The sequence below is a fragment of the Pipistrellus kuhlii genome, unplaced genomic scaffold, assembly GCF_014108245.1.
Source record: "Pipistrellus kuhlii isolate mPipKuh1 unplaced genomic scaffold, mPipKuh1.p scaffold_m20_p_9, whole genome shotgun sequence".
Classification (NCBI taxonomy): Eukaryota; Metazoa; Chordata; class Mammalia; order Chiroptera; family Vespertilionidae; genus Pipistrellus; species Pipistrellus kuhlii.
The window spans coordinates 14,542,170-14,554,933 of NW_023425595.1; positions in this window are offsets into that span (position 1 = coordinate 14,542,170).

The window sequence follows — 12,764 nt, forward strand, 5'->3', positions numbered from 1 at the left end:
CTCGTCTATGAGTGTAGACCTTTGTTGTTCCAAAATAGGACAACCAAGTGTTTCCTCCAAGTCTGTGTGGGGCCTACTTCCTCTGCCTCAAATGTGCTGCCTCCTGAAACCTTTCTTAGTTGTCTTTGATGAAGCCTTTCCTGATTTGCCCAAGCAGATATAACTTCTCCTCTGCCCAGAACTCAAGGCTTGTACTCCCTTACAGCTTTTACTACACTCTGCATTCTTCCAGGTGAAATAATCCTTGAAAGGAAGTTGGAAAAAATGATGGGCTGTAAGCACATATATTTCATACTATGTGCCAACATCTCTACAAAAGTTATTTAATCTCCTTGGCAACCCTTTTTACAGATGAAAAATTAAGGCACAGATTGGTTTAGTAACTTGCTCAAGGTCACACAACTAAGGCAGGATTTGAACCCAGGTAGTGTGCCTCCCTGAGCCTATGCTCCTGACAACTGTTACACCACTTTCATAGAGGCAGAGGTGCAGTTGCTGTGGGCCCAACAAAGCCCTTTCATACACAGTGTACTGAATTGTTATTTATAATTTTATATTCTTTTCCTTTAAGTGGCCCTCAAGGTTGTACTAACTTCAGGTTCTGTAAGACTGACTGGATGGAAATGCAAGGTCTCGCTCATATTGTAATTCTGCTAAACGCTGTGTACTGATGAGGATGAGGATGATTCTAAGATTTGTGCAGAGCACTTACAAGGCATCCTCAGCCATCTCACTGAATCCTTACAACCTGAATATTAGGCACGGTCATTGCCACTTTCACCAATGACAAAACTGACCTCAGAGACACTGAGTGATTTTGCCTGAGGCCACTCAGCTAGTAATGGAGCCTGAACTGATCCCATATGTTATGCTTCCTCCACTTAGGTATTTGTTGCCTCGGGTTCTGAGCGCCTTTCCAGGGCTTAGTGTATGGTGCTTCTCCCCACCTCTGCCCTTACCCCATGCAGACCCATTTGAAGAGGATTCCATCATATCCAACAATGATCTAAATTGAAATTGTCCATCCTGCCTTTTAAGTTCTTCAGGTAATGAATCTTTTCAACCAACACAGGCTGCCTGGTGTTAATCACACAGGGTGATGCAATCTCTATCTGTTCACTCTTGAATAGATTGGGCCTAAAAGGTATAGCTGGCACATAAACATTTTCCAAGAGGAGTGCTGGATCGTTAGTAGTATGTAAACAGTGACCCTGGAGAAATCACTGGATGGCCAGTCATGCAGAGAGGTACCTGTCTCTTTCCTAGACTTTAGCAGTCAGTGAGAAAGGTAAACAAAGGCACTGGTCTAGAATTCAGTCTCTAGAGTTAGGCCAGCCTAGATGTGACCCCACCTCTAACCAATGGTGTGGCTTATGCATATTGCTTAACTTCATTCATTGGATTAACATGTTGACTGAGTCAGCTAGTGTGTAGGTACTCAGACAAAGGAGTGAACAAAATAAAGCTACCTCATGGAGTTTCAAATTGAAGTAATTGAAGCACCTAGTTCATAAGACTGTTTAAGGATAACATTTTAGCCTGGGACCAGACTCAGACTTATAAAAAAGAATAAAACAATCTTCCACCTTGATTCTAAATTGAAAAAACAACAACTCAGGTTGGTTTCTTTATATTTAGACCTTCTCCAAACCCTAGTTTTCAGAAAATTCTTGAAGGGTATTCCTTGATGGGGCCCAGTGAATCAGATACATAGTTTCTGGTGGTTCAGGCTGCATAGGTAGGAATAAGGTAGGGCAACAGGGAGGAAATTGCATTTGGTAAACCCAACCATGGTCAGATTTTGCTCAGGTGGCCTTTGCATAGAGAGTCACAGGAGCTCTTTATTTCCAGTTTTATTCTGAAGGGATTCTGTGGATATTATATTACTCATAGGGCTCTAAATGAAGCATTTAACCTAAATCTCTGATGTTGTGCTCACATTCCTTTTCATTCCTCTTCGCCTCCGTGTTTCAGTGATGGGAGTTGAGTCGGATAGCCCATCCAAGAGTGCCTCACTCCTGCCCAGATCTGGGCATCTGAGCTCCTCCTTCTATTTCCTTTCCCCTTTTTGCATTCCCAAAACCTGATTCTTATTTGGTCAAATTCACTTTCCCCATTCAAAGAAGAAAGGAGGGAACTGACACTTTTTTTAGCAGGGAAAAGAAAGGAAAGGAAAGGAAATATACCTGTTATACTTCAATATTAGTTTTATCTTGAGCTTCCTGATTTCTTTTAATATTTAAAAATACTTTATTCAACAAAAGTTATTGAATATGTAGTATGTGCCAAGTACTGTGTTTTATGCAACACAGAAATGACAGGGCTCATCCCAAAGGCAGATTTCATATAATTTTGCTCAGATTGGCTGCTTATTTAGAAATTTAGAATACTGCCCTTTATTGAGCCGATGTCTGTAATTAGGCTCTTCATCTAATTGGAATGCAAGAAAATTGAGGCCTCTAGCAACCAAGCAATTTGTCAGAGGTCACAGAGCATAGGAAGAGTAGGAACAGCATTCAAACTTAGGTTTGTCTAACACCAAAGCCTACATTCTTCTCTTTGGATTATAAAGACTTATAAAGTATGAACTGATTATGAAATATTCTCCCACAATCTGAACTTCAATAGAATATTTGACTTATAATTGAAAGAACAACTTATATTAAAACGAGGTGGTTGAGAAAGAAAATATTTCTCTTCTCTACATAACATTTAGAAGAAACATTTTTCTCCTAAAGCACTTAAGTAAATAACACTCTGACTCTACCTTAAGAAATTTGGTTTCTATTATAAATGGTTATCTTCTGCAAAGCAAGTCAGAAGTCTCATTGGAAATTTGTAGAGAAACATCGCCCTCTGCTGGACATATAGGCATCATACAATTGGAGATGGACACAAAGGATTTTTAAAAGTTAGAGCTAAGTCCTAGCCCGTTTGTCTCAGTGGATAGACCATCAGCCTGTGCACTGAAGGGTTTCAGGTTTGATTCTGGTCAGGGGCACATGCCTGGGCTGAGGGCTCCGACCCCAGAAGGGCGCGTGCAAGAGGCAGCCGACCAATGATTCTCTCTCATCATTGGTGTTTCTTTTTCTTCCTCTTCCTTCCTCTCTGAAATCAATAAACATGTATATGTATATTTTAAAGTTAGAGCTAAAATACAATTATGTGCCCAATGACAATGAGGAGCTGTTGTTATCATGAGTATCATGATAACATGTTGTTATTATGTTGTTAGCATGAGTATACTTTATTCTTCAAAGTGACTCCTTTCAATGCAAACAAAAACATTTTGGAAATGGCAGAGCAATAATTTTATGCAGGTGGTTTAGTGCTGGGTAGAAGTAGGTAAAAGCTTTAACTACAGAATACACCTTAACTACTCATAACAATACCTAACTATAATAATGTTATAGTAATAAATTATAATAATACCTAAACCATCAGAATCAAATAGTTCCAATGAACCTTGAATAGGAAGAATATCACATGTGTAGAATAAATGGAGAAAGCATAATATAATGAATATAGGTTGGCATTTTCACTTTGGAGTCAATAAACCTCATTTGATTTCTTTCTCTCCCATTTATAAGCTATCTGAGCTTAGGAAAGTTATTAAATTATTTGAGCCTCTGGTTCTTCTGTTAAGTTATAATTATAAAAGCAGCAGCTTAAGTGAAATAAACTAGACTGAGAAAGACAAATACTGCATAGTATCACTTATATGTGGAATTAAAAATAATAACAGTCAAACTTAGAAATAATGATTGGAAGAGTGGTTTTCAAGAGAGGGGAGTAGGGAGAGGTTGGTAAAAGTACCAATTTTTCGCAATAAGATGAATAAGTTCTAAGGATATAATGTAAAAAGGATATAATATAGTGGTGGTTAGAGTTGGTAACACTGTATTGTAAAACTGCAGAGGTGGGGGGAGTGGGGAAGTAGCAGGTAAATAGGACTTATTATAGGTGGGAAGACCTAATAGATTTTCCCACCTGTGAAAGTGAAGTGAGATGAGGCTTAAGAAAGGTAGCTCATTACTAAGAGTTGGACTCAGTATGTGTGAACGGGTATTTCATTATTAGGTCTCTCCCAGTTGTTAATTGCATAGAATCAGTTTTTTCAGTTACGAAGTCCAAAGCCAACATGCGGAAGTATAAAAATTTCTTTCTCTGAAGTGTCTTTATTTTATTTTTAAAAAAATACATTTATTGATTTTTTTTTTTTTTTAACAGAGAGGAAGAGAGAGGGATAGAGAGTTAGAAACATTGATGAGAGAGAATCATCAATCAGCTGCCTCTTGCACACCCCCTACTGGGGATGTGCCCGCAACCAAGGTACATGCCCTTGACCGGAATTGAACTTGGGGCCTTTCAGTCTGCAAGCTGACGCTCTATCCACTGAGCCAAACCAGTTTCAGCTGAAGTGTCTTTATTTTTACAGAAGTTTTGACTAGTGGCAATGGTTTAGCAAACCAAATATTTCTATAAATTATCTACATTTTAGAGGTGTATACTTTCTCAAGGGAACCAATGATATCCATATAAAAATGTTTTGATGCAGAAACCTCAAAAATATGTGAACCTATGAAATTCATGGCATGGATAAGTATATTTTATTGAATTTAAAATTTTTAAAAAGTTTAAAATGCATCAATATAGAACATCAAAAACAATGAAAGCATCTAAATATCCCTATTATAAGTAAGAATTGTGGCTTTCGCCAAAACTGGTTTGGCCCAGTGGATAGAGCATCAGCCTGTGAACTGAAGGGTCCCTGGTTTGATTCCAGTCAAGGGCATGTACCTTGATTGCTGGCACATCCCCAGTAGTGCAGGAGGCAGGTGATCAATGTTTCTCTCTCATCGATGTTTCTCTCTATCCCTCTTCCTTCCTCTCTGAAAAAATCAATTAAAAAATAATTTAAAAAATCAATCAATTAAAAAAAAATATTTTTTTTTAAAGAACTGCAGCTTTCTAAAAGACTATCAAGTACCAGAAAGTGAAAGTCGTTATACCTTTAATTATTTGGCACCATTGTCACTGGGAGTGACACACAGGCAGTGTTGATCGGCGTTGAGTTCCCCTTCCTTTGGAGGGAGCCTCTGCCTCAGTCTCCCCTTCCATCAGAATTGTGTCTTATAAGGGCAGAGGGAAGAAGCATCAGGGCTGTTAATGCTTAAATTTAACTTTCCCAGCAATGTATTATAAACCACAAATTTGAGGCAATTAAATACCTTCAATTACCTGACAAATTAATTCAGACTGAGCTATTAAAAATTTCTGATCATTTCCCCTACAACTGAATTGTAGCTATGAAACATAGAATCACTTCAGGTATGCAAACAACTTTCAAACACTTTTAAGTACTTTGAAAGCAAGTAATCCTGCCCTAAAGGCTTGGCTCAATGAACAGAGCACCCAGCTATGGACTGGAGGGTCCTGGGTTTGGTTCCATTCAAGGGCATGCACCTTGGTTGCAGGTTTGATCCTTTTGGGGGCTTGCAGGAGGCAGCTGATCAATGTTTCTAACTCTCTATCACTCTCCCTTCCTCTCTGTAAAAATCAACAATATATATATATATATATATATATATATATATATATATATATATGTGTGTGTGTGTGTGTGTGTGTGTGTGTGTGTGTGTGTATACATATATATATATATATATATATATATATATATATATGTATATATATATATATTCAAATAATACTAATCAAAATACCAAACATTGTTAGTCTAAGTTTCTTTAGCATTAATTATTAATTACATATCTCTTATTTTTAATTATAAAATTTCAGTGCACATTTAGTAGCACATTACCATAGTATATGCCACATTTGTCCTTGAAAGGAAGTAGAATTAAGATCCATGAGTGATCTTCGAGGATTTGGAGAAATACAGATATAGTTGTAGGTCACAGCTGCTTGCTGTCCCTCCTTAAAAAATAGGGTAGCTCCTCCCCCACCTTTTCCCCAGGGAATATGTTTCAACCCCCAGCGGATACCTGAAACAGTGGATAGTTCCAGTCTTACACTAGTAGACTATGTTTGTTCCTACACGCATTCCTATGATAAAGTGTAATGCCTTTTCCATCTTAGCCAAGCACATCTTGTATGGTGGGTATAACTCTGCAGTTTGAGGTGTGACAGCAAAACCAACACAGGCTTCTTTTTTCTTTTCCACAATTTCATAGATAGATTCGTTCCCACCATAAACCTTTCCAACCTCTGTGTATGATTCTCTTCCTTTCCTTATGAAGTCGAGAACTTTTACCCTTTTCACTGAAGGAAGCACTTTACGGCTTTTCTTGGTGTTTATCTGAGTTGCCAGCATCACCACTCCTGCACCCTGGGGCCATTATTAAGTAAAATAAGGGTGGCTGGACCACAAGCGCTGTGATACCACCACAGTCCGTGTGACAACCCAGACGGCTCCTGAGTGACTGATGGGCGGGGGCCTGCACAGCGTGGAAAGGCCAAATGGTTCCCATCCTGAGTGGGAAGGAGTGGCCCTTTGAGATTTTATCACCCTACTCAGAACCGCACCCATTATAGATTATTCATTTCTGAAATTTTCCACTAAATATTTTCTGACTGTGGTTGATTTCAGGTAACAGAAAGTGCAGGAAGTGAAACTGTTGGGTAAGGGGGAACTATTGTGCAGGGGTTTTAAACAGGCCATTCATTCTACCTTTGGACTCTGGTGGGTTTTATATTTCTACTAGAGGATGGATGCACAAAATTCATGTAAGGGGCTTGTCCCCTCCTCCACCACCCCTTCCCCTCTCGCTTCGTCCAGAATTAGCATATTCTGCTTTTATTAATATAGATGAACAGAGCTAACTCTCCATCTGGTCACTGCCTTGTATTCACTTATGGCCGTGGTTGGCAAACTGCGGCTCTCCAACCACATGCGGCTCTTTGGCCCCTTGAGTGTGGCTCTTCCACAAAATACCATGGCCTGGGCGAGTCTATTTTGAAGAAATGACCTTAGAAGAAGTTTAAGTTTAAAAAATTTGGCTCTCCAAAGAAATTTCAATCCTTGTACTGTTGATATTTGGCTCTGTTGACTAATGAGTTTGCTTACCACTGACTTAAGGGACACAAGTGGGGAAAATGAGAAAATGATTGGCTGACATAACTGAGTTCAGGGTTGACTTCCTATGTAACTAAATCCAGGGACTCATATCCTGTCTGTCTTGGACTTTGGCTTCTGTTTTACCTGTTTTCATCCTAAGGCAGATTTTTCTTAAATCTTGTCCAGATCAGCCACCAATCGATCCAGTCTTAAATCTATAGGCTCAGCAACCCTCTTTGAAAAAGAGCATCTCTTTTTCTCTAACCCCAGCAAAGCTGATGTTTATTGGCTTTGATTGGCCTGGCCAGTCATGTACCTGCCCCCATTAAGGCTAGGGAGATGCAGCACTCTCAAAGGCCAGGACTTAGTGCTGCACCCACCCCCGGAACCACAAAGGTCAATGCCACCTGAACTACATGGTCTGAGAGTAAAAGGGTGGCTGCTCAAAGTTAAATTAAGTGCTAACACCAAAAAGGGGAATTAATACTGGGCATAAAATACACTATAGATTTTTAACGGGGTGGTAGAGAAAAAATGAAAATGAACAAAAAAACAACAAAACCTAGAGCAGATTCAAGAATGCTTATTCTAGTCTATAGTTATTGACTCACTTAAGGCTAGATGTAAGGGGAAAACAAATCTAGTTAAGGGTTCATACTCTTTGATGTAGAGCCAGGACTTTCTGAGAACCAATTTGGAATGGAGACTAATTAGGTTATTGTACTAGCCAGGGTTCTCCAGAGGAATGAAAGCAAGATGTATATGATTTATTGTAAGGAATTGGCTCACAAAACTGTGGGGATTGAGAAGTAAAAACTCTGCAGTCTGGGGACCAAGGGAAGAGTTGATGGTGCAGCTTGAGTCTGAAGGCAATCTGGGGGTGGAATCCCTTCTTCCTGGGGGCACATCAGCATTTTGTAAGGCCTTCGCTGATGGGATGAGGCCCCCTCACATTAGGCAAGATAATCTGCTTAATCAAAGTCTGCTGATACAAATGCTAATCACATCTAAGAAAACTTCACAGGAACATCAAGCATCATATGTGACCAAAAACTGGATACAATGGCCTAGACAAGTAGACACGTAAAATCAACCTCCACAGTTATCTTCTTGAGTTGAGTGATCCCCACATTGAGCCAGAAGGAAGGTGGCTTATCTATGCTCAGGCTAAACCCCAGACCAATGAAATCAAGTTATCTGGAAGGGGAGGCCCAGATAAAGGGATTTTTTTTTTTTTTGACGTTCCATAAGTTATTCCTATGTGCATACAAGGTTGAGAACCACCCTTGAAGAGCAGTGGTTCTTCAAGCGTGGTTCCCAGACTAGCCACTTCAACCTCCCCTGCAAACTGGCTAGAAATGCAAATGTTCTGCCCCTACTCCAGACCTACTAACATGCAGCAGCATAACATTTCACCTCCAGTCTTCTCTCTCTAAACCAAAAGGGCAGAGTTCTTCAGGTGAATAAACTAACTCCTTAAGGTTTTCTTTAGTAATGGGGTGTTTGTTGGAAGTATTCATACACAAATAAGAGGGATCTTGACAGGCTTCATTGAGACTGGCTAGTTCTGAGACATAACAGACATATGGATCTCGTAGCAGCTCCCGTGACTCCGTGGCAGCTCCCGTGACTCCGTGGCAGCCCTAGCAGTTGCTGCCTCCTGAGTATTTCTGTATGGAACCCTAGCATTCCATTAGAGTGCCTTAGCTCTTCTGTCATTTCATTTCTCTTTATACAAACTGAATTCTTCCCCCCTTACCTTCTCGGGGTTGAGGGAGGGAGGAAGGATAACCATAGAACTTTTATGCATATATGCATAACCTATGGACACAGACAATAATGTGGTGAAGGCCTGGGGTGGGGTGGGTGCTGGGTAGAGGCGGTCAATGGGAAATACTTTCAACAATAAAGATATATTTTTAAAAATTTAAATAAAGATATCGGCAACTCTGATCGGTGCAGTTAATCACCTTCTCATTTGGGCAGTGTTTCCTTAACATTTGTCCAACTTATAAGCTTCTAGCTGAGGTAAAGATGAGCTTTCCTTGGGTCAGCTCTCCCACCAACCCAATCAGTTGGGAGCAGGGGAAAATGAAATTTGGAGTGTAAAGAATCTCCTAGGGCCATTTCTTTTGAAAGAGGAGCCTTCTAATGTGGGTTGTGGGTGTCACCATGTAAGGCTTGTTTCTTAGGGATCGTCATCTGTTCTCTGATGCTTAAATCTGTGTGTAGTTCTTCGATACAAATACATCAAAGAGAATATATGCATTTGTTCAACTACAATGAAACAGGAATTTTGGGGAGTGAAAAAGACAGGTTTTAGGAAATTTTTAAGATGTTAGCAATTAAGGGGATGATGGAGGAAGCACAGGGCTGCAGAGCAGCAGCAGGTATGTTTCCATGGAACAGGGGAGCTGAAAAGCTGCAACAGGTACATTTCCTAGAATGAGGGAGCTGGGAACAGCCAAAGGTCTACTAGCATATTTACAAAATAAAGAGAAGGCAGCCCTTCATCCAGAAGAAGAAGAAGAGAGCCCAAAAGGAATAAGAAAACAATAAGGAAGGAGGAGGAGGGGAGAAACTCACATGTCCCATGTGAGGTTTGACCTTTGAGCTCAAGAGTTACGGTGGTAATCAGTCTAGCAGGGGTCTTCAAACTATGGCCCGCGGGCCACATGCGGCTGGCAGAGGAGTCTGATCCGGCCCGCCAGGTTTTTTGGGCAGTGAGCGCAGCCGAGGTGTTACAGTAGGAATTAGTAGTTCATATAGTCCGGCCCTCCAGCTCTCTGAGGGACCGTGATCTGGCCCCCACTTTAAAAAGTTTGAGGACCCCTGGAAGGGGATAGTGACCAATCGGAGGGGAGGGATATCAAGGCACCAAGATCTGCAGCCTTTATAAGCCACAGGGAAAAGGATTCCCAGTGGGACCCTTTCCCCCTTCCCACGTGGGAGTCCATTCTGTGGGACTCTTTCCCTCCCCATGTGGGAGTCTGTACTTGTTCTTCAATAAATTTCCTCCTTCTCTATCTGTCCGTGGACTCATTCTTCGGCTCTGGTGGACAAAGAATCTGGGTTCCAGTCCAAAAATTCCATTTCAATAACTTTTGGAATGAGTTGCAAACTTTCGCTGAAAAATTTTGGAAATGTTTCTCTTTTCATTTCAACATTTCCTATAGGAACATCCTCTTGTGGCCCAATTTAGGAATGCCATGAGCCAAATTATTTTGGAAAAAGAGATCTAATTTGCATGCCCCAAATAGTAGGGTCTATATTTTATGCAGAAATTCTCTTTGCATAATCTCATTCACTAAAGCCTGAGTGACTAGAAGCTGCTGGCATTTTTAAAAACCTCATTTACCAAAGATTAAAAAAAAAAAAAAAAAAGCTCAAGTGGACAATTTTCTCCAGGTCATTTCAGATCGGCAGTCTAAGCTCTCGTTTCTTAAGCGATTTGATCTCACTATATTATGCTAAATTGAAAAACTGTAAACGTGCAATCCAAATCAAAAGGCCAGCTAACCTGGTGGTCGGCAAACCACAGTTCTCGAGCCACATGCAGCTCTTTGGCCCCTTGAGTGTAGCTGTTCCACAAAATACCACAGCCTGGGCAAGTCTATTTTGAAGAAGTGGCATTAGAAGTTTAAAAAATGTGGCTCTCAAAAGAAATGTTAATCGTTGTACTGTTTATATTTGGCTCTGCTGACTGATGAGTTTGCTGACCACTGAACTAACCTTTGAGGAAGTCTGAGATAAAAAACCTTAATGATGCCACAGTTCACTGAACATCCCGAATCATTTTTTTTTTTTAAATCCTCCCCTGAGAATATTTTCCCACTGATTTTTAGAGCAGGTGAAAGAGACGAGGGGTGGGGGGAGGTAGAAACATCAATGTGAGAAAGACACATTAATTAATTGCCTCCTGTATACGCCCTGACTGGATCCAGGGATAGAGCTTGCAACTAGGTACTGCTCTTGACTAGAATACTCGGGACCCTTCAGTCTGCAGGCTAATGCTCTATCCACTAAGCCAAACCCGCTAGGGGTCACTTTACCTATCTTAATGCCAAAATTAAGTTTGTACTTTACCCAGAATCTCATAAAACCCTTTTACATGGTACCAGTATTGCCATTATTTTTATTTTAGACCACTAAAGACTGCAATACTACTTTGAATTCCAAATAATAAATTTCAGCTACCAGAATTTAAAACAATTAAAACCAATTTAATTTAATTTTCTCATTGTCGTTAATAACAAAAGGTATTTACAGAACAGAGCTCCTATTTACATTTTGAATTGTTTCAAATGGTATCCAATTAAAGACTGACTTAAGGTTTTCAAACTTGGATTTTAGATGTTTTCTTTCTCTTGAAAGGACAAAGATCCTGAACCCTGAGCTAATGTCTTGTTTTTATTTTATTAAAGTAAAATGTGCTTCTGAAAAGAATTGGGTAAAAAAAGTATTATCCAACATGCTTCTAATAAAGATCATGAGCTTACAAATTCTTTTGTGTTTGCAGATGTTAGTTGTTGAAGTTGGGAGTTTCAGGTTTTGGCAGTTTTAGCAATGCTTGCACACACTTTATTTTTACTAAGCCCATTTATCTCAAAACCATAGCCTAGAAACTCTTGAATAAAACTCTAGAAACTCTTGAATAAAACAGTTGTTTGCTTGTAGTGAGATGAATTAAAAAACTGAAGTTTCTAATAATTAAGTGTCTGACGAAGGAAGTATTCCCTCATGATTTCAATCACGAGGAAAAACAATGTATTTTAATTGTGCCACTTAATAGGCTGCAGTTAAATGTTTTCAAATTGCATTTAAAGATATAGCATTATTAACCCAAGTGCTTTATCTGGTAAATTTCCTCCACCTTCTAGAAGTTAAATTATCTTGGTAAAATGAGTCAAACCTCAGAACTTTACCATCACAAAAAATGTACAAGTTGGAATATATATTCTATGGGAAGTCTATTACAACTTTTAATTTAAGAAAGTGTTCAATGAAATGTTGGACAATTTAAAAAAGACAAGTAGATAAAAGCGTAATTTTTCTAAGTTTTGCCATTTTATAAAAATAAAAGAAACCCAAAAAGTGCTTTTGTATACTTTTGCATCCTCACTCATACTCTTAAAAGTTAAACCTACCATGGTGAACAACTGCTGGGCAAGTCCTACGAAGGCTAAAAGGAGACACTTTTCTCCTTTTAGAATTTTTGTTTTAATTTTCTGTTTCAATGTAATTACTAGTGTTTAAAGTTTGACCTAGAAGAGAGTAAGTGGCCAGCAGTAGCCGTGGTTTAATTTTCACAAAGATACCAGCAGATGTCAGCAAAACCCAAGGCAGTGCCACGTGCATTTGTGTGGAGGATGTTAAACTCTTGATAGTAGGGAAACTCACAGTGAAATGGAAAATCTCTAATTACCAGAGCCTAATCCACTGAAGACACCTCAGTTTTCTTTTTCAATACATTTAATTGATTTTTTACAGAGAGGAAGAAAAAGGGATAGTTAGAAACATCAATGGGAGAGAATCATTGATCAGCTGCCTCTTGCACACCCCCCACTGGGGATGTGCTGCAACAAAGGTACATGCCCTTGTCAGGAGGAATTGAACCTGGGACCTTTCAGTCTGCAGGCCGATGCTACCCGGTTTCAGCGACACCTGTTTTCTACATTGTTAT